At 43.5% G+C, this 18,796-nt stretch overlaps 1 protein-coding gene across 1 annotated transcript in view; it reads right to left on the reverse strand.

Annotated features, from left to right (window-relative positions):
• CDH11 (cadherin 11) overlaps window positions 1–18,574 on the reverse strand; it is a 316,887-nt gene extending 298,313 nt beyond the window's left edge. Inside the window, exon 1 of the mRNA XM_078670443.1 lies at window positions 18,447–18,574. The gene's annotated coding sequence lies outside the window, so the exon portion shown is untranslated. The remainder of the gene's footprint in view (window positions 1–18,446) is intronic.
• Between the last annotated feature and the right edge of the window lie 222 nt (window positions 18,575–18,796).

Here is an 18,796-nt window from a genome sequence, read left to right on the forward strand (position 1 = left end):
ACACTGTAAAAGGGAGCAGGCAGACTTCATGACATGATGTACAGATGCATTTTAAAAAGTGCTCCTTAACAACTTATGTCTAAAATACTTGTGAAGTCCTTATTACTTCTCTCGGAAACCTATTATGTCCAATGCATCTTGGCACTATGTCTTGCTTAAATATTGATTGAAAGCAATCTCGATTGACAGGGGCATTTTCAATGACATGGTTTACTGTCCTCTCAATGCAGATACCCAAGGATGGCAACAATAGTGTGATGCTTCAGATCTCGTCCCAGCTGAGGGGGATCTTCAGGGAGTCTCTGTTACAGTTCCAACAATGGTTGCCAGTTCAGCTTCCTCTAATAACTTCCAGCCGCTCCTCAATTCTGGTTGCTTCTAACAGTTTGGAATCTGCTACCTCAGGAACCTCTTCAACGAAGGGAAACCCACAGGATGTACCAATCTCCATGGCAACAGTCCCAACGAATCCTGCTCCCGTGAAGGAGTTGCATACTCTCTCCCCAGACCTGCCTGTTCTTGTGGCACAATTGCCACTGTCCTCTTTGTCTAGCTCTTATTCTAAAGCCTGGAAGATACTTTCTTGGAATATTATTGTCCTCAACTCAAATTTGACAGACCGTGACTGAGGGATGTTTATTGACTCTTATGACATTCGTAATCTGTGAAAAATTGGGCGTGTCGAGCCCATATACAGGTCCGGGATTACTACTTTTTTTTGTCCCGCTACTTCTGGTGGTTGGGGTCGGCCAACTGGCAGTCTCATTTTGTGGATCAATCATTCATTAGCCCTCACTTTACAAAGGCTTCACATCAACTTGCGAGGTGTGTCAGGGGTGTCTCTTGCTGGGGGTGGGTCCCTATATTATGTTTTTAATATTTACAATAGGCCGGGCCAATATATCATCTAACACTCTGCATACTTTAGAAAATGCTATAGATTCCCTCCCACTGCTTGATAAGGTAATCGCTGCAGCGATTTTAATGTCACCTTCGAACCCTTAGGCTTTGCACCTTTTCATCTAACAGAAGGAGTCGATGCTGCTTGGGGTGTCCAACAGTTCGATCTGGCATCTGTAAAGTGATGCTTCTCGGTCACTAACCAATTGATGAGCGTATCTCTTCACTTTGGCCTCAGGTCCTGTAATGGTAGATCAACCTCGGATCGTAGAGGTGTGCCCACTTTCAAGGACTTGTCGCAAAAGTGTTGCATTGATTATATTTTTCTTTAATTTCCTGTTTGGCCCTCTCTAATAGACATGGTGGTCTTAGAGCACTTTGATAGTGATCACACTGCTCTCCATTTGCCCCTTAGTAGGCCTGGGTCTGGAGCCCATCAGGGCCGCAGCTCCAAATCAAGGGTTGAACTACTCACGAACAACAAGAAGGCCCTAAAATGGGAGGCGGTTTGCAGTGACCTGGTGAGTTGGACTAGATTTATGGCCTGGTGACTGATGCTATAGAGGTAATGGGTGGCAGTGGATCAAGACCTCCTGACATGGTGTCTATCAGCAAGCACCATGAAAATTTGTTTAGGTTACTTGAAGGCTCGCTATGCAAGACTGTTCGCGGGCTTCCAGGGTATACACGTGTTGTGCATTATTCAACATTCGCTGCAGGAGACTTAGACATACCCTTGTTCAAAGTCTAAAAGCAGGAAACAGGCAAGTCATTCCATGTGCCAGAAAAGATTATAAGAATGCACTTGCCTGGGCTCAACTGGATTGGGAACATGAGCTGTGGGAGAATCTGGTTGCAGCTGCTAGGAAATTTGATACCAAGTCATTATGGCAAATAGTGGCTTATGGTAACCGTATTGCTGTCACCAGTGTTGATTACAACCTTCAACCCCAGTCCTGGGTGGACCATTTCTCAAACATCTAAACAGCCAAGTCCATCTGTGGGAATAGAGACATGGAAATTCTTACTCCCTGTCCTTGCAGCGGAAGCACCCCTCTGACCTTTGAGTATATGGATGTTGTGGGGGCAATTATGGCTCTTCCCGCACATAAAGCCCTGGGCCCAAATTCTATCCCTGAGGATTCATTTACGGTAAAACCTCTGATTTGGGCCTCATATTTCCAGTGGCTCTTCCGGTCCTTGTTGGAATATAGCCCTATCCAGGGTCTTGGCAAACTGTCGAGATTGTGCTTATTTACAAAAAAAGGCAGTAGAGATGATCAAGAAAACTACAGGACCATCAGCCTCATTGACTAAGCCCAAAACAGTTTTCCCTTCTCATTCTGGGGCAGCTATCGGACTGGGTCATTGACAACTCAATTCTCTCTGAGTTCCAGGCGAGCTATAGAAACAGGGTCAGCATGGTGGACCAAATTCTCTGCTTTTGCTGACTCTACTGAAAGAGTGTTATGCTTGATAAAGGACATTATATGTGGTCTTTTCCGATCTAAGATCAGCTTTCTTTTCCATTGCTAGAGGTAAGCTCTGGGAAGTGCTGAAAGAGATGGGTTTCCCCAACAACCTTTAGTCTGTTCTAATCAGGCTACTCGAGCACAACACAACACAGCCACGGTTAGATATGGCAAAAATGGCGAGCTCATTAACCCTTTTAGTACTGGATCTGGTGTTCGTCAGGGCTGTGTGCTGGCCCCTACGCTGTTCATGCTCTACATTAATGACTTTGTTAGGGAACTTGACTTCCCAGGCAAAATCGCCATGCTGTTTTTTGCAGATGACATGCTACTAATATCTAAAACTCCACATGTTCTGCGGGCAATTGTAGATCGCTTTCTACATTTTTGCAGCAAATGAGGCCTTGACCTCAATATCAATAAAACAAAATATATGGTGCTCAATCAATATCAATAAAACAAAATTTATGGTGCTCAATCCTTATAAATCAGCCAGGGCCAAGATCGTGGTGCAGGGTGCTTCACTTGTACAACTGCAGGAGTTTGTGTATTTGGGGGTATGTTTAACTCATAAAATGAGCTGTTGCTTTCACACAAGGAAAAGTGCACTGACACTCCAAAAAGAAGCTGGGTTGTGCCTAAGCTGTGTAAGAAGGCCCATGCATGCTCCCTTGCCACAGTGGTGGAGATTTACAATCTCAAAGGGAAAAGCTCAGACATGTATTGTGCAGAACTCTAGGGACCCGCTGGGTCTGACGAACTCTGCAAAATAGAAAACAAGTTGTTGAGGAGTGTCCTCAACCTTCAGCAGAGTGAGCCGCGTCTCCCCCAGCTCCTAGACATGTGTTTTTACTCCATTAATCAGCTTTCATGGCTAGATCCATCATGTACTAGCAGAGACTGTGGTCTACAGAGGACTGGAATCCTGCAGAGCTTCAATCAAGGCACTTTTAAATTCCCCGGGGTAAGAGAAGATCACCTGGCTTGTTTATATCAAGTCCATGCTATACGAACTAGGTATGCCCTCTCTTTGGGATTCACCGGGCACAGCTAGGTCTGTTTCTGATTACAAATTTTTTAAAGGAGCGTTTTTGGTTGAGGGAACATAAAAAGCGTCAAAGCAGAGAGTATGACTGACTTGTTCTTGGATATAATCATTAAACCAGATTATGAATCGCTTCGTGACACTCTCCCCCGGCTCTACACCATTACAAATCTACTTAAAAATTAGGTATGGGATTCTCCCGGTGAACAGTTTCTGTGTGAAGAGGGGAAAGAAGTATTGTAGCTCAAGTATGTGCATCTCCTGCAACCTTGCGGAAGAGCCTTCCACAACTTTGCTTTTTTTGTCCTGCTTCTGCCAAACCCCACAAGCAATGGCTAAAACCTTGGTGCAAACTTTGGCCTTCCGGCAGTGTGCCCCTTCACTTCGCATTCTGCATTCCAATACCAGTGAGGTGTCTGTGATTGCAATGACCAGGTTTTTGCTCACTGCCTGGCTTTTCTGTATTTGCGGTGCTCAATAACCAAGTATTGATTCTTGTGTGTCTATTAACAGTGGATTTTTAACTACTTCGAATCTAAGTTCCTATTCTTTATTCGCTTGTACTCTACCAAATTCTGCACTGCTTTGTATCCTTCTTATTATGTTTGACTGTATTCTTGTGGCATTGACACTTTGGGAAATATGTACAATAAAATGTCGGAGCACGGAGGTGCGTTTGCGCTCCGACATTTTCAAAATGCCGGGATGCGTCATATTTACTACACCTGTGTTTTCCCTATCACAGGCACCAAAAATGTGCTGCCTAGCATCAACGCAGGCACCTCTGCACCATAGTTAAAGGGTGCCTGCATTGCAGGGAATTGCTGTTTATGTGCCGGAAGGGACACCTTCCTGCACATAAACAACCACTAATGACTTTTTTTGCTCTTTTTATGTGTGCTGCAGAATGCGCTACGGGCTTGTACAATATGCCCCTTTGAATGTACCGAATTCTATTTACTACTTTTAACTTTTTTATGTTTTATCCTAATTTTATTCTCATACCTTGCATTTTTCCGTATTACGCTTTATGGATTTTATATCTGAAATAAACAAATGAAATGAATATAGTGATTTTATACAATTATTACACAGCATAAGAAGTTTTCTTCTTATTAACAAAATATATATATATTTCATTCCCGTGGGAAAAGGTTGCATTTGCATGAAGGATATGTGTCATTGTTTGCTTTGGCGTGCACTTTTTCCTACAGTAATGACACTGTCACAGTTCATGCAGAAGATGTGGATTCACACTGTGGCACTCTAATGACTCCACATGAACAGATGCCAGGCACATTATCACTTGTGCTGGGAATCCCTGTGTTTATGCACAGAGGGGAAATTGTGCCAGACACTGGAGAATAGCTTGAACGACCAATCGCCCTTAGGTGTCCACGCGCAGGTGCCATTGAGATTGACTAATTATGCCCTTCTGAAAGTAGAGTTAAGCAGCTTTTCTCGCACAGATGTAGTCGGATTCACAACAGAGGGGGTTCACGCTTCTCATGTAGGTGCATGAATGGATGTGTTTACAACACTTATTTAATGTGAAATTTAACGTGTGCCCTTCTGCACACATTATCCCATTCATTATCTGTAAACATCATGTAACCTACTTAAATGAATGTACTAATTGTGTTTGCTCGTGGGTAGCAGAGATGGAGAAATTGAATGTTTCTGCAAATTGAACCACATTTTTTTCTGTGACTCTCTTCTTCAAATAAATCAGTTTCTTATTTCTAGGTGTGACCAAACCATTCCATTGACTTTCTTACTAATGTTGTACAAATTCCTACAGCCACTCTGACTTTTTAAATTCGTCTTTTCATGTTCATTTAACATGTTTTTCTATAGACTTACCAATTACTATGGTTCTTTCTCCTAATTTAAACCTGGAAAAATGCATGCTCCATTCTTACTGTCTCCTTAATGCATATACCAACAGAAGCTACAGTACGCATTTGCCAAAACAGTATCTCTGGGTGATCTGTATCCATTGTAACACCTGCTACCTCCTCTGCAAGCCTTGTCTTTATACCCAAGTGCTACTAAGGCATGAGTAAAACAATTATATCTACAGCACAGTGTGTGCCAGGAATATCGAGATGGGAATCTCGATGGCACGAAATTTTGTAATCAGAATATCGAGGGAAAATATCTAAAGATAAGTAAGTAGAGATTTTCTATACCTATCTCTTCATGCATATAGATACCATGACGATATATATATCTATAAGGCGCATAGCTGTGGTGGAGTTAGGCATAGCAAATTTATAACTTCACTTTCTTCACTTAGCTCAATATTCTGTCCTTCGATAGACTGTCCACAATATTCTGATACCACAATATTCCTATGCTCGATATCCTGTAGTACAAGCATACAGCACTGTGATATATATATATATATATATATATATATATATATATATATATAGATATAAATATATATATATATATATATATATATACACACACAGCAACAACGGTCTATATATAATATGTTTGTGGTAGAAAAACAATTAATGCAAAAAATGTTAACATTGGGTGGTGATTGCATATTATAAGGTGAGCCTAAAGTTAAACTTTGAAAGAACATATTGCTCCCTTATAACGGCATGAACTTGATATCCTGGCTCATTTTCCCGAATACCATCCTCCTCCTCTACAAGCTGTCCCGCCCACAACAGCATAGCTTCTAAAGAGAATTAAAAATACTGGCCATATCACACCTAACCTTTCCTCCTTCAAACGAATGCCAATCAACATGTGTTTCTCGGGCTAAACTACATGCACCACGAACAAAACCCTAAAGCTAAAAACATTCTTGGCACAAATATGCAGGAGGTTCCCGAAACCTTAGATCAAAGAACAAGCTATCTGCTTCAAATCCTGTCTTCAAAGTATGCACTCTTGCTAGACCAAAGCCTGGCAGTGCACCAAAAGTCTGGATCATCCCACCTACACACATCAGAAATGGCCATTTGTCAGTGGCGGCTCCCCGCTAAGGCGGAGGAGACTCGCCCCACTGCTTTCAGCAGTGTGAATAAAGGAAAAATAAAATGATAATAACTTAATGCTATTACCATTTTATGTTTTCCTGCTGCAGCAGCTTTGCAGGGTTTCTCTCAGAGCAGGGGGAGGATTGGTGGGCACTATGTAAGTGTGCATGAATGTTTGGCTGGTTATCTCGGGACGGCCAAACCGTCATGCGCACTTTGCATGTTCTTCACCCAGGCCTCATTACAGCATGGGTGGAGAACATGCCCAGGCTTCCAGTCCCCGTTGAGCACTGAACCACCATGCTCAGACCAATCACAACGCTGCATTGCAGGGTTGTGATTGGCTTAGGGGAGCCTGGGTGCTTCCTGTTCTGGCCCGACGCTGAGGAGAGAAAGAGGAGAATGGGGCAATAAGGTAAGTTAATTGTTATTTTTTTACACCCTCTTAACCTGCCCCTCACACCCCCTGCCCCACCAGGGCAAAATCGGCATTGCAGCACGCAACGTAATATTAAAATGTATTTATTTATATACACAACTCCGTTTGGCCTCATTCCAGAGTTTACTACACCCACCTCACCCCTCCCCCACCTATCATAAAATAAGTGTCTGTGCCCATCCATTACAGCCCGCGCACATTGAACATGGATGCTGATAAAACATAGCTGTGCCTGGTGCTGAGTCAATTGTACACCAAGAACGTGTCTGTTCTATGTCTTACAAAGGGACACAAACTCACATTCAGGATTGTGGTCAGATGTATCTGGTCTTATCCCCCCTTTCTGGCAATGGATCCTTCTGATCACAGTTTAGTTCGGCGACCATACATATTGCAACCACAATGTACAATGTTTTTCGACTACAATTGTTTATAGCCTGTAGTCAGGTACAGTGACCAAAACATAATACTAACATTTCAGAAGAATGCTTTAATGGCTAGATCTGGGGCTGTATTGATATTGCAAATTGTGAGGATTTCTCCAGATGTGCACTGCATTTGAAGGGAATTAAAAGCCATTTCAAAGTTCTGCCATGAGGAGGCAGCGCTCAAGGGAGCATTTGGGCATACATTTTTGCTTAGTGTTTAAATCCCTCCATGGTCTTAGAATTCCAAACTCTGGTGAAAGATGAGTTCATATAATAACAATGTAAGAAGACAGTACAGAACTGGAACATTCATTTGAAAAATACATTTACACTGTTTCTTTACAAAATACAGATGACGGACAATTTGAATGAGCCTTATGTCATGCTTTTTAGTAAGCTGGGCATGGTCTTCTAAGGACAAGATTGAATCAAGCAGTAATGAAAGGGTGTTGAATAAAGAGTTAGCACAGCACCCTTATGTCATACAAAGCTTTATTTCGATATAAAATATCTTAAAAAGCTACTCCTTGTATTTCTAGAGATGAGCGTGAGGCTGGTGATCGGTTCTTAAGCCATAGGAGTGGGTAATCCTCTGTCTTATTTCATTCTTTCTTATTATGTGCCTTCTGAGTTTCATCATAAGGATGTTCCAGGCATTACATTTTCCAGGATTGGACTAAAAAGACCTCAAAGCCAGACATTTCAGAGTAGGACTAGATTGTCTTGAGTCAACATAGACATTGGTGACCCTTTACCAGCTTCAATCCTGCATAGATTCGTCACTACTTCCAAGGCGAAACTAGGCAGCTGGTTCCACATAAAGGGGACAATAGATTGCATCTAGAATCCTTAAGTGGCCCTGTTGCTAAGGTACAGAGTTGTCTAAAATGGCAAAATGTAATTTTATCTTGGGCTTCAACAATACTTGAACTTGAGCCCATCCTATTGCACAATGCCAAGAATTTTTGTTTCGTATAGAATTGCTTAATCTGATGGCATTTTGATAAAAATCATTTGCTTTTTAGATTTATAACTGTGCTAAAGCTTTAGTTTTTTTTTTACAAACTTTAAAACATTATTTTTCAATTTTCCAAGTTGAATACCTGCCCTCAACTTTAAAAAATATCCAATACTGAAATGTGCATAAAAATAATAATAGTAAATATAATTACTATCGTCAGTAGTAGTGGTGTTTGGTATCAATTACAATTGCTATTATTACCAGTTGTGATTATGAAACATTGTTTTTCAGACACGGCAAGTCCATATAATATTTCCATATTTGAAAAAATGTATCAGAAATACAAAATAACAGTCCTGTACTTTAAATACTAATAACATTGTTAAAGCAATATTTAATGTCACCGTTGAGTCTGGCTTTACCAATATAAGTTTGCCCACATTATGACTGTTCAGATCTCAGACTCATATCCTTTCATCTCAAGCCTCCAGGCTAGGTTTCTGAATATTCCCAATCATGGCAAATTGCCCATTGCACACTGTGTCTATGAAACTAATGCCTCAGTGGAGGCCATCTTACAGAACAAATCCATTGTCTCTAAGATACATATTATATATACACCTCTCTAAAATACATGTCGTATGTATATCGTTCACACACTGAGGAAGTAATCGACTTTGTTATCTTTAATTTCTTCCAAGTCGAATTTACAGCAGTCATGCATCTCATCAGGGTATGAGAGAATGGCTCACAATTTCTATCAAAGAGTTTGATAAATGTGCAGTTTGGGGGAATAAGCAATCTGTGTAATATCCAAAGACATCTATTTCAGTTGCCTCTTCCCTGATCAACACCTCTCACAGTTTGTACCACAACTGGTTGCTAAGGACACTCAGCAATGCATGGATATAATATGATTTGCTCTGTTACATTTTTGCAAGTTAATGTTACTCAACCCCTACTGAATTACCATGAAAGCTGCCTTTTACAGTACCTAAAAGCAGAGCTAATAAAGCAACTAGCTACATTTTTGAATTTACTGAATTCAAAATTATATTCTGGTACTGATCATCTAAAGGTTCCAAATCATATCATTGTAAGGAAGCGACCAAGGGGCTAAAGTATCCAAAGCACAGAAGTGTAAAGCTAACACATGTCACCCGAAGGCCACGATGAAGCGATGATGTAGAAGGATGCCACAGACGGCTGAAGTCCAAGAAGAACAGAATTATAAGGCATCGACAGATCACCCAAGGTCAATCTAAAGATATGTAGAATGGCCCCATAAATGTCTATGGTCTATGAAGCACAGAATTATAAGGTAGCCCCAGCCCATAAAATGGCCGGGAATAAGAGATCGATAAGGATCCCATGGGAGGTCTAAAGTACAAGTAAGAGAAATATAAAACTTCTACAGATCTAAAAAAAGACACAACGATGAGATACATAAACAGATCCCGTAGAAAGTATACAGACTCTCAAGCAGAGTTGTAAGACTGTCACAGATAATCCAAAGACTATGAGGAAGAACTGTGTAAGGATCCCCTAGCCTCAAGGCAACCAATCAGAGAATTAAAAGGCTGAATAGAAGCCATACAAAATGGAGCTCTAAGAAGCCCAGAGACAATCAGGAGATCATGAAGCACAAAATCATAAGTCTTCCTCAAAGGCTCAAAGGCCCCATACACAGAATTAGATATATTTCAGAGGAGATCCTAATGGCTTCCATTACAATATGAAATGACTGGCTCTGCTGGTCCAAATGAATCCCACGGATGGCCAAGTGCCTCTCGCACAGAGCTAGTGCTGAGCAGTAAAACAAGTTGATGGGGGAGGGAGGAGCTTGCTTTTCTCCAACTTTGCCTTTCTTAATAAATGTTCTTACTCTTAAGCTCCTCAAGAAGACCCCAGGCCATGTAAAGGCAGTTTTAGCTCACCCTTTGTTAACAATGAACTTAACAGTATAACAACAGAGTGTCCCACTATACTGAGATCCATCTGGAGACAATTAACTGTGTTCATAATATGCTGAAACTGATAACCACAGCTAAAACCCTTCATAAACAACTCATCTAAAATGATGAAATTAAGAATTGATGCTAAAATTTGAAAAACATGTCTTTTTATTACATATGGTGCCCAGAGCTACCTGTCAAAGTGGTATAACATAATATAATGCGACAGCTGTCAAAACACACTCAGAGGTTCCATTAGGATACTGTTTCTAAGTGTGCCCCTTGAATACTTTCAGTTTTAATAACGGTTTAGCTCTGCTCTACAGTCAGTATTTGGGGACAGGGAGCCTCAGGTTAAATGATGTTATGTTTTTGCTTGGAATCACCCTATTCAAATGAGCAGTCAAAACGACAGTTCATCCATGGTCATGCATTGTGTACAATACAGCAACCTTTAACCCGTTCCGTGCTCACGTCGGCCATTTTGCGCGCGCTACCTCACGTGTGCTGCGAACGACCGTTGGTCGACGCAGCCCCGCCCACTCTGTAGAATGCCCGCACCGCGGCGACATTCCGCCGCAGTAAACGGGTTAAGAACCAAAGTGTGTCAAGAAAACATCAGTAGATAAGAGTTTGGTGATCTCAGTAGAAGGTGCCTGTGTGTGGCCTTCTTGCACTAGGGCAGAGTTTACTCATATTTTATGCAAAATGTCATGAAATTCAGTGAAATTTTACCAAATGTAATTGGCAGTATCTGGCTTGGAAACTGACCACATGGAAAATCTTGCTTTCAAAAATGACACAAGATACCAAGGGGAAACTGCTTAGATGAGAAACTGTCTTTCAGCTTCAAGACATTGAGTCTTTCATGGGCAAAAATAAATGAAATGTCGGGCCTGAAGAATCTCAAGAAAAGCATGATGTGGAAATGTCGCACGCTTTTGCATGCACAAAAAAAATTCACCTGGGCCTATTCTGCACTGCACATCCTCCAGGAGCGTGTGTTGTATGTCTGTGTAGGTTGAGTGCTAATCTTTCGAATACATTCCCCTAAGGATATTAGATTAGCATTTTTCAAATGCAGAAACCCTCACGAAACTCACTCTGCCATTCTAAATGCATCCGTTCAGTAGCCTGTCAATGCTCCTACCGCACCGGGTGAGTGGCATTCCCTACTTTGCACCAATTGTCTGAAAAATGTTCCCTTGAGCCTGACACATTCTCTTTGCACACCGGAGCTCCGCGTGCCTTTCAATCATTACGTGTACGACCCATCGAACATGACGGATGCACGCTACACACATGACAAGGTAATAGGCGCGAGTCACAACACCTTTTATTTTCCACTGTTGCCGTGGAGAGGATTAGTGACGGCAAAGTGACAATTTCTCCAACTTTCTGTTTCTTTCGCCTGTTCTATTCCCAATTAATTCTAATTATTCCTTGCGCATTGTCTGCTATAATACTCCAAAGCATTCTGGCTTTCTTCTTTATTTTCTTTGATTTTCTGCAGCAGTGGTGCTGCTCGGCGCGCGCATCCTTCTCTTGATCTGCAGATTACTGCTTTGTTCTGCCACCACCATGCCTGCCTCTGTTTCTGAGGGCGCCTTGAATACCAATCTGGCAGAACGGGGCCCGCGTGGAGCTCGCGAGCTCGCATACTGTATCTGTGACAGGCCAGACTATTCATTTACTTGACACTGGCTTCTCTAATCCATTTGCATTGATTTTTGTCCTACTTCGACTCGGCATTCATTCCAATACAATTAACAACTCTGATGAACTCTTCTGCTGATGCAGTGCAGTGTGTTTTCAGGAAAGGAGCGGAGAGCAACAGAGCAGACAACTTGAAGGACTTCCGGTCCAAATATAAGAAGCTGGAAATAACCCTCTGCCATGTGTGTGTGGGTTGGCATGTAGGAAAAACTATAAGTATACGTGTATAGATAATATAAATATGTGTGTGTGGTCTGTTTATATAGGTATGCACAGTCTGATATACAGACAGACAGACAGACAGACAGACAGATAGATAGATAGATAGATAGATAGATAGATAGATAGATAGATAGATAGATAGATAGATAGATAGATAGATAGATAGATAGATAGATAGATAGATAGATGGATGGATGGATGGATGGATGGATGGATGGATGGATGGATGGATGGATGGATGGATGGATGGATGGATGGATGTTGCACACAAAAAAAGGGGTTTCAAAATCTGTAAAATTTGTGTTTGACAAGGGGAGATATTATCTCTTGAATGTGACATCATTTCTGTGACTTATTTTTTTCATCCAATGTGCGGCCTAGTCCGCGTCTGATTCCCTTGCTCCAGCGAATCAGTGTCTAGCATGGCAGTGTATTCAGATAAAGTCAAACACAAAACCTGAGCGCAGAGCTTTACCAAGTGTCTAAATAGCACTCTACCTAAAGGCTCAGAAAAAACTGAAGATTCTACTTGCAGCGAGACCCATTCTTAACTTGCATGCAGAGGCTTAAAGAAAGTCTCTGACCTGATCTGACAGAATGTGTCTTTCAATAAAGCGAAATACTTATTATTCTTAAACCCAACTCTTTCAGCTATGTAATCAATCAGGTTTGCCTTCTTTTTTACAACAGACAACCTAACAGCAGACCCTGTATTTCACTTACTGTTCAATAATCATTTCCCTAAAAAAAAGCAAATTTTTAATGTTAACTGCAAAATAATAAATATGTAATATGAAATATATGTATGTTTGTGATATTTCTAGACCACAAACCTAGCCAAAAGGCAGCGGAGGGCTGTACTTGGTTAAAGAGAAACACAAAGGCAAAGAGTAAGGGGAGAGGAAGCCGGGTTGTGGATGGTTAATGCATTGTGATGTAGGTACTGTTGAGTCCTTCAACTGTTTTCCCACACAGCGTTGTGGCGGTCCTGTTGGATCATGGTAGCTTTGTAAATGAGGCTGCGGTTTTGAAGTTGGTGCGGGCCAACAGTGGGAGCCAATGGGGTTCCATCAGGATGGGGGTTATGTGATCATATTTCTTCAGGCCCTGCATGACACGTGGTGCAATGTGTAGGTTGCTCCTACGGGGTGCCATTGTGGAGTCCGACAAGCCATGCAGTAGAGCAGTACCACCGTCCAGATGAGACTTTGCGGGTTTGAACAGAAGTTCTGATACCCCATCCTGGAAGATGGAACAAACAGTTTGGCTTTCTTTAGAAGAAAGATATGATGCCAGGTCGTCTTTGAGGTTTTCGTTTTTTTTTTCGGACTCATGTCGATTCAGGGTGAAGTTGGTGTACCAGGTGAATCCAAGTAACTTAACTTTCATGAAAGTTGGAGCTCAACGCCAGCAAGGTTTATGTCATTGGCCAGGTTTGTACAGCAGCACGTATGCTAGTTAAAATCTAAAATTGCCTTGTATGGTAATCTCTGGGTTTAGGAGATATTTTCGGTATTTCACCTCACCATCTTCTTCTTTTACAGACCCATATTACATGGCTACCATTTATTTTGCCCCATATGTACATGCACACATATATGCTTATGGCTACTTGCCAAACAATGCCTGTTCCAATTAACAGCTACAGACGGCTGTCAACCACCAAAACACCCCCTGCGGTCACAGTGACACTAAATATAAATGCAAATATTCAAAAAGATTGCAGACATAGAAAGCGTCCATGGGAAATGATTTTGCTGAGCCCCCATTTCAATTTATAACATCACTACATTTCGAAATATTGCTGCGTTATATCACGGTTTGTTTTCACATGAAAGTGGAGGAGGAAAAAATCAAGGTTTTTCTCCATTTGGTTTTCGAAGTGATTTCCACTTGGCACCGGATGCCTTTGCTTTCCATGATTTATTAAGGGAGTCCTCGTGTGGTTCCTTTCTCTCTCCAAAGCCCCGCCTCCCCTCTCTCTCCAAGCGGACGCTCCCTTTGATACTCGCGAGGACACAACGCTGTCTTTAATTATGGCGGCAGCCGCGAGACCAGATACTGTTTACTTTACACCTCTCCTCCAGCTGGACTACTTCTCCATCCGTCTAAAGTTACAGGATTTCCAAACTTTGGAGAGAGCTCAAGGTGGTAACACGATGCTGAAGGTAACGCGAACCACTGACTAGAAAGATGTTAATCCTGACAAACTGCCTGAGCATTACGCTGAACCGCAGCTAGATTGAATTCTGTCTCCCGAGAGACGTCCAGCAGCGCTGGTGGGAGCAGCGCGTCTCTTCCAAGTGTCCTGCGCGGCGGATGGACCCCGGTACACGTCTATGAAAGAGCGCGCGCGCCCCCTACTGACCTCATTCCATATTTTTCTAAAATTGCATGCTACCGCTACAATGGATTGCTTGCTTAAATTGTTCTCTCGCACAGATTCTTGGCGAGTTAAAACTGCTGAGCTCAGTTTGTACCGCTTTTTCTCTCAAAATAAACAATGTCCATTTGTGGGATTCAAATATGAGGGTAGTACTCTGCCTTTAAATATATACTGCCCCACTGTGGCGCCTACATGTACACGGTTTTTTTCTGTGTTTGAAAGTTTCATGGAAAATATTCGTGAGTATGTTGCGTGAATTATTCTGTGTGGATGAATAAAATCTGTACCAAGAAATAACATCCAAAGTAAATAGAAAAAAAAAACACAACTATGTCATATTCAGTTCCTTTGGGCGACATATAAGAATTCGATACTGTCTAACCTAAAGCCTATTTGCCTAGGTACCATGATGCCTTTTTTTATTATGAAAACAGCCTTTTTGTAAAAAAAAAAAAATCCCAAATCTTGCAGATTTCTTCGATTGTCGTGTCACTTTACTATCGGCGGAAGACACACGAATCTAAAACCATCTTGTAAAAAATATTTGTGTGCCACACACATCCAGGTTCATGCCGGGCCCTCAATACAGTCTTACAAAAAAAAACATGTAACCCACAACACATTGCTGAATGCTTACTCAGTAATTATCACGTGTAACTCCATCCCCAGCGGAGTTATCCAAATAAAGCGAAAGGTTAAACGGGCAAATGAAAGAAAAACAGAGCTTGGACGGTAAATCACTTCCAGATGTGCACTGCGTTTGGGATTGCAGAACCTCAAAAAAAAAGAAGCAGGCCGAGCTGTAACCGCGACTGCCAGCATATTTGACTCCGCCGCGAGTCTATAACACGCCTTGCAGGAATGCAGGCCGGCTGTTTCCAGATGAACTCGTCACCAAGGCCCACATATTGAAGACATCAGGCGAACAAAGCACCCGGGGAGCCGAGCCCAACACACCCGGTTATAGATCAGACACAAATACTACAGCGTCTCCGCATTCTTTCTTCCAATAAGCAGTCTTAAGACACTTTACTGGTGAAATAGTTTTTTTTTGCAGAAGCATGGACGCAAACGCCACACTTACTTTCGTCTCCTGCAAACTCTACTACCGACATGAGCAATTGAAAAATGTTGCATTCTTTTATTTGCATTTTATATTCAGGAAGCAGACGCACATTGGACGACTATTGTACAGGGCCAGTTTAGGGTTTTGGTCAGAATGTTAACTTGAACATCTTTCTAATACACATCATTCTTTATAAAGAGTATATTCTGTCTGACGTGCACGAGGAGCGAACAAACAGATAGATACGTGTACAGGCAGATAAGACGGACAGGACAGGTAATCATATTTGAGGGAGGGAGGGAGGAAGGAATTCATTTCTTTGGGCTTAGACAGACGACGAAGAGGCCGACAGAAAAGCACTAGACAGGTAACTTTTGCCTGAAATAGGTGCGCGACTGGAGCCCCTTGCCTGGCCCAAGGACTGTGCATATGTTTGAGGCAGGCAGCCAGCCCAAATGGATTTTAGGGGGCACGGACCGATTATTACAGGAGGGATACCATTATGTAAGATGCCATTGACAGCATGGATGGATGGAAGGATAATTGAATGGATGGATGGATGGATAGGTGGATGTATGATGATGGATGGATGGATATGCACGCACCAGGGCCAGCGCACTGAAAGCACGACATATAACTGTGTGTAACTATCTGTACAGGGACACTGATCATACACAATGATTTAAAAGTGCATTGTTAACAAAAAAAATCTAGAATTTGCAAGGAGATGGAAAAACTGTGAATAACTGACAGAAGTCGCTTCTTCTTTCCAATGGCTACTGTTCGATAGCAATTTTAGCCAGTTGGCAACAGGGCACTCATAAGTCTGTGAGCATACGTTCTGCCCACGCACAGTGTGCATGACGTCATAGACCTTACGCCTGCATTCAATTTCAGGTTAGGTAAAAAGGCAAGCAGCCAAAATGGCCCCAGCAAGCTTCCTTACAGGAGTGTAAAGCAGGCCCCTGCGACGCCCTGACAGGCCCCACAATCCTTCGGGGGCCCTATTTCTGCATATCTGAGACATATCGGAGGCTCCGGGCCCCTTCGGCACATTCTGCGGGGAGGGGGGCTCCTTTTGTGTTACACCACTGTTTTCCTTATTCAATGTCGCCCCCCCCCCCCCCCCCCCCACCCTGCACGGGCAGTACATGGGAAAAACAATTGTACACATGCCCCCTCGCCCGGGCTGCTAGCGCTTTCCTATAAACAACAGACCTTTCGCTAATTGAGCGCTGCGTGTTGTTTATAAGGAGGCATCTGGTTTTTCGCAGCTCTGGAGACGCACAGATATTAGTGGGGAGGCAAACTCGACTGGAAAGCCCTGCTCCGGGCTCGGCCCTTATTAATTACAACACTCCAGCCAGCCTCGCCTCCCCGAAGCCCGAGCAATTACTAGTAAACACGACTTATTGACCAGCAGAAGAAAAAAAACAACACAACTCTTTGAGGCGAACTAAAAACGCCCCACGCACTTTGGAAACGCGAACACCACCGTTTTCATGTACTCGCTTCTTGTCCAAGCGCTCACTTTCTTCCAAGACACAGCTCTGCCCGGTGCACTGTTTATTCCCCCCTCCCCCTTAAATTCAACTGTTCCATTAAAATATGATTACAAAAATCCATTTCTTAATAGGCGTTCAATGGTCCGTGAAATTCCTATTGCATTGTCAGGACTGATCAACAGCCAGAGTCTCACGTGAAAATTGCAACGATAAATAAATACATAAATAAATACACTGGTGCCTGCAGCTTTTGCTTAGGAGATTAGCCGGAAATGAACCTCAAATCTGCAGATACTTAGCATGGAAGGCGCGCGCTCCCCTCACAACAGAGCCTTATGCAGCAGCGGTGCCCCGAGGAGCCCAGTGTGCGACCCGCTCACTTCTACTCTGGGCTTGGACAATAAATATTTAACTCCCCGGATAATGAACGAGCATCTCCGCAAAAAGTAAAGCCGTTTATATAATGATGCCAGGCTGCAATATCCCATATCCGCTGCTTGGGGTCCGGCCCACGTAAGCCTCTCGGTCTAAAAGTTAATCATGCTTCAGTGGACTCCTCTCTTTCGAATAACAAATGGCTTCCTCGCGAATAAAACCTCAGAGCAAAATATTTTGTTCCACCTCTGCCAGGCTCGAACAAAAGCGGGCAGGGGTTGGCAGGGGCATCGCAGATTACATCTTTTCACTGCTTTTGTTTGCGGGCGAGGGGCGTAACTGCGGATAGTGCAGCAGGTGCAGTGGCACCGGGCCCCCGACGTTTGAGGGGTGCGATGCCCCTTAGCACGCAGCCAGGGGCAGGCTGGCATCTTCGGTGCTTGTATTCGGGTTCATTGCCAGCTTGCAAGGTTCAATGTCGTCTTTTCTGCTCGCTGGTAACCCTCCATGGCAGCCTAAAGTAACGGTCCCCATGCCCAGCACAACACAAAGTGCAACAAAACGGGCACCACTTCCAAACCAGAGACACAGAGAGACACTGCCATGCGGGGTGAAACTGGGAAGACAAACTGCGAAAAAAAAGGATGAATTGAGACTTACACAGTGATGCGCCTCGAAGCCGGGCTACGTCCCCTTCCGCCTCTCCTGCTCCTATGCAGACTTCACCCAGCGCCCACTAACAGCGCCTAGAATGCAGCTCCAAGCCGCTGTGCGAGGTCCTCGCTCGGATTCCTGGAGAGAAGCAGACTCCTCGAGCTCCTCTCGGCTCCTGCCTCCCGGAGCCGAAGCGCAAACAAGACAAAAAAAAGCCCCCAAGTGCCCTCTCTCCATCCACACCAGATAAACGCGAACGTGACACAACTCCGGCGGGCGAGGGGGGCGACAGACGCGGGGACAGAATGCGGAGCCCTTACCTCACTCGACCATCCCGGCTCCTGCCACCTCGGAGGGAAAAGACGCGAGTCCCATTCAGAAGTGGCGGCTGGACGGACGCGCCAGCATCTCCGCCCGGTACACTCCAGTCAGCAGAGGAGGGCTCAGTGAGGCTGGAGCCGTGGCAGGAGTGGGAAGCGCAGCCTGGAGGGGAGGGGGCCGAGGGAGGGAGGAGAGAGCGTCTGTATGTGTGTCTGCATGCATGTGAGCAGAGAGGGGGGGGGGGGTGCCAGACTGAGGAGCAGAGCGAGGCAGCAAGGTGAGGGCGCTGGAATAAGAATTCACATTAGGCTAAAGAGGGGAAGGAAGGGGGGATTTCAGGTGTCTCCTC

Source organism: Lissotriton helveticus, chromosome 12 (assembly GCF_964261635.1).
Source record: "Lissotriton helveticus chromosome 12, aLisHel1.1, whole genome shotgun sequence".
Taxonomy (NCBI): Eukaryota; Metazoa; Chordata; class Amphibia; order Caudata; family Salamandridae; genus Lissotriton; species Lissotriton helveticus.